The following is a 5000-nucleotide window of genomic DNA, read 5'->3' on the forward strand; positions in this document are numbered from 1 at the left end:
CACCATTTTACTAAACGTTCCTGCAATGTGAATCATTTAATTTAAATATGCTTATTGGCCTTATTGTGCGTTTAACAGCGTTTTTTTGTGTGAAAGAGCATTTAACTGTTGATGCCCCAGTTTAATAAAGCCAGGCTATTCATAAACAACGTGCGTAAATCTGGCAATAGTAGGCTACTATGAACAGTTGAGAAATTGATTCCGTCGGGCTTGGTTCGGATTCGAAAAAAACATATTTGAATGGCTGTCGGACTCAGTCCGGGCTCGGTTACTATTCTGCCGGACCGGGCCGGGCTCGGACAGAAAAATTTGGCTAAATTTGGGTAGCTTATTGACATGAGTCTTAAGCAGGGACATAATAATACCCAGGCAGTGACTCTTTGTTGAGTGGTTAATTGAAAAAAAAAAAATGAATGGGGTGCATTGCGTCAGGCACTGCCAAGAACATAGAGGAACAGAAAAATTAAGAAAAAATTATAATACTTATACAGTAGTCTAAGAAAAAAAAAGTTGTGTAAAATTGGCGATGACAAGTTGGGGGGGGGGGCACAACAATCTTCTTTCAGGGGGCCCAGAATTCCTAGCAACGGCCCTGCACACACACACACACACACACACACACACACACACACACACACACACACACACACACACACACACACACACACACTTAGCATGTTAAAATAGATAAATGACAAGGCAATTATACAGTAATGATTACCTACTGTAAGGAGGAGGATTGGGAACTGGTAACACACACATTAGCTAGTCTAGGAGAATACTGGAGAATGATAACACACAGAATGATGAAGATGATTGTTTGGCAGTTTGATATCCTTTATGCTGACATAACATCAATAGCGCACCAATAAACCCACAGCACCAATAACACACACCCCTGAGCCTGGACTTTGAGCTGATTTTTAGAAAACAAGACAGCACATGTACTACAACTCACGTACACGTTCATTTATGATTCTGTTTATCTGATAAAAACATGACCTTAGGACAAGGCCTGGTAATATGTAGCCAGTCACAGAGTATATATAACACGAATTGTTGGTATTTATTTTTAATACAGGTAGAAACATTGGCCTATATTGACATATGTTTTATACTCACGACCATCTAGTTGCAATGATGTCAAATATGACGTAAAGTGCATCTGACCTACACACACATGCAAACACAGATACATATGCACAAACACACATATTCACACACAGACACACTTAACACAGCACGGTGGCTCAGTGGTTAGCATTGTCGCCTCACAGCAAGAAGGCCCTGAGGGCGTGGGTTAGAATCCTGGTTGTTTCTGGGGTTCCAGGTCCTTTCTGTGTGGAGTTTGCATGTTCTCCCCGTGACTGCGTGGGTTTACTCTGGGCACTCCGGTTTCCCCCACCATCATAAAGACATGAATCTGAATTAATGTTGGTGGTCGGAGGGGCCGTAGGCTCTGATTGGCTGCCACGCTTCCATCAGTCTGCCCCAGGTCAGCTGTGGCTACTGATGTAGCTTACCACCACTGGTATGACTGTCTGAATGAATGGACTGGACCGGACTACTACTGTAAACGTCTTTGGGTATATAGAGAAGTGCTATATAAAATTTAAATTGATTGATTGAACATGCAAAAACAGACGAATGACAAGGCAATTATACAGTAACGATTACCTACTGTAAGGAGGAGGATTGGGAACTGGTAACACACATTAGCTAGTGTAGGAGAATACTAGAGAATGATTACACACAGAATGATGAAGATGTTTGTTTGGCAGTTTGATATAATTTATGCTGATATAACATCAATAACACACCAATAAACCCACAGCACCAATAACACACACCCCTGAGCCTGGACTTTGAGCTGATTTTTAGAAAACAAGACAGCATATGTACTACAACTCACGTACACGTCATTTATGATTCTGTTTATCTGATGAAAACATGACCTTAGGACAAGGCTTGGAAATGTGTAGCCAGGTCAGAGAGTATATATTTGACTGAAAGAACAAGCAGCAGATGAGAAGAGAGGAGAATCGTCCAGTTTCAGCATGAAGACTTCTGGAGCTCTACTGGTGCTGCTGTGCTGCTGTTTGGCTGAGACGCTCAGAGGAGAGACCATCAGTGAAGACGACATCACTCACCAGGGCCACTATGGGGAAGCAGAGACCAGAGAGAATGAGGTTATGGGTGCAGCACAGAGAACTGAAGATGCTGCTGCCACAGCCTCCACCCAACAAACCTGCCAGCCTGACATCCACACTGTGCTGAGAGAGATGAGCGCTCTGATGGTGGAGCAGAGAGTGGAGCTCAGATACACTAAGACACAAATGGAGGCCATGGAGACCAGACTGAGAGCCAGTGAGAAGACAGTCGAGGAGCAGAGAGTGGAGCTCAGATACACGAAGGCACAAATGGAGACCTTGGAGACCAGACTGAGAGCCAGTGAGAGTAGAGCAGAGACTTTGGAGACCAGACTTAGAGCCAGTGAGAAGACAATGGACCAGCAGAGAGCTGTTATTCAGGAGCTGAAGGACAAACAGGAGGAGCAAGCAGCAGCTGTGAGAGCTGTAGGAGGCAGTGTGAACATCACGGGGAGTCAGGTTGAGGAGCTGAGGAGGGAGAGAGAGGAGAGGAGGGTGTCTTTCTCTGCCTCACTGGTAGCATCTGGAGATGTAACTAAAGGACCCTTTAACACAGCAACTTCCCTGATCTACGAACACATCTTCACCAACATTGGGAATGCCTACAACCCAAACACAGGTGAGAGAAGCTATCAGTAATTGTAAGTGTGATGTAAATGGACTGTATGCACATACATGCACAAATTGTTTTTAATTTAATTTAATATTCCCCACCCTGGAAACTGCTGCTAGCCCTTCTTGTATTTTGTTATGTTATATGTTATAGTGTTATATTACAATTTTGGTATATGTTATTTTTGGTTGTGTTATTTTTTTATGCAGTCTACTGTGTAAATGTTGGCTGCCAAGTCTTTAGAATATTTCTGCGCTGAAGCAATTTAATGTATGTGACACTAAACACTTTGACTTGACTTCGACTTTGTAATGTGAAATGTGTTTTGTCAGTGGCTGGAGCTGTTGCCACTCCGCCCCTGTTTTGTAAAGTTATGTCTCTGTCTGGGTTTCTGAGTGTTTGTTTGTCTTTGTGTCTCAGGCGTCTTCACAGCTCCAGTCAGAGGGGTCTACCACTTTAATGTCTTTGTGTTTGGGCCTGGCCATGCATCAAGACCCTCTGGAGTCTCTCTCCATAAAAACGGAGAGCATATTGTCCTTGCCTACACATCACAGAACACCGGCGACATGGCAGCCTCCAATGGGGCTTCTCTGCTGCTGGAGGTGGGGGATGTGGTCCACCTGAAGCTGTGGCACAATACCTGGGTGAGAGACACTTTTCACCACCACACCACCTTCTCTGGCCACCTGCTTTTCCCCATGTGAGGGAAGCAGTAGACTGATGTAGATGTTGGGTGTGGAGTGACGCTAGCAGTGAGAAACACAAACGTAATGGAACAAACTCCTCTCCTTGTTTCCTACACAGTCACTGGGTGGGTCTGGGAAAGACTTTTAGTGTGACACAAAGTTAATTTTCCTTGATTGCTGTCCATCTATTGTGCTGTTTGCTGACATGTTAATGTACCTTTACCTGCTGTTAGTATGTCTGTGTGGAACTGATCACACTAGTAATGAAATGTGCTTTGTAAAGCTGTGTATTTGTGTATCTGTTTATTACAAAATAAAATATGTCTTTAAATGACTAATTCAAGTATATTTGTTACAACACACTGGCATTCATATTTGCCATGGCTTTCAAGCCACCTGAAGACATTCTATGTACAGGTACAGTATATACTAACCAAGTCCAAAATAAGGGACTAGGCCTCATTATCATGTCATTCAGAAATAAGAGCAAGAGCTGCTGTTTAATAAACTCAGATATTCGACTGAAATCATTATGGGTCCATTCAACCCATCACCTGCTTTCACCCCTCTGGCACTGGTACTGGGAGGGAGGTGCAGAGGAGTTCACACTCACATCTCAGCTTAGCTCTATCTCCTTTAGCATAATGCATTATACATTAGAGGTGTAATAGTCATACATACTGGAAGGGACACAGAATGACTGAGTTCATGAAAGAGTCATGTTGTCTTCACACACATGGGGGATACAGCATCCAGACAGCAGCCCAGAGCTCCAGCTCCATGTGTCCTGTTTCCCCCAGCTTACCTCTGAATGTGAGCTACTGATTCCTAACACCAGAGGGAGACAAATCACTCTATGTTTTTTAATATAATACAATATATACTGTATATACAGCTCTGGAAAAAAATAAGAGACCAAAATGATCAGTTTCTCTGGTTTTAGTATTTATTGGTATTTGTTTGAGTACAATTAACATCTTAGTTTTATTCTATAAACTGCTGACATCATTTAGATAATTTATTTGCAGAAAAATTACATCTGGTCAAAATACTCGGTCCTTGTGCAAAAATGCAAGCAGCTAGGCTTTGTTTGATGGCTTGTGACCATCCATCTTCCTCTTGATCACATTACAGAGGTTTTCAATGGGATTCAGGTCTGGAGATTGGGCAATATCTTAGGTCTAAGATTAGTAATATTGTTCCCCATGACAGGGTCCTGATGTGGTGGTCCTTCATCCACACCTTCACTGACCTGGTTGTGTGGCATGGAGCTGGGAAGAACACTCCTCAGAGTTGGGGAACATTGTCAGAGCAAAAGTAAGCAAGTTTTCTTCCAGGACGCCTTGAACAACCTGAACTGGCTGTGGGAATCCCCCCTTGTCAGCTAGCAATGATTGATGAATCTGTAATACATCTCAATTACAGTTACATAGAAAACACACATCCACACAGAAAACACACACACACACATAAGTACGGACACAGAAACACATACACACACACACACACACACACACACACACACACACATACATATACAGTATAAAGACA

This window comes from Sprattus sprattus (genome assembly GCF_963457725.1).
Source record: "Sprattus sprattus genome assembly, chromosome: 2".
Taxonomy (NCBI): domain Eukaryota; kingdom Metazoa; phylum Chordata; class Actinopteri; order Clupeiformes; family Clupeidae; genus Sprattus; species Sprattus sprattus.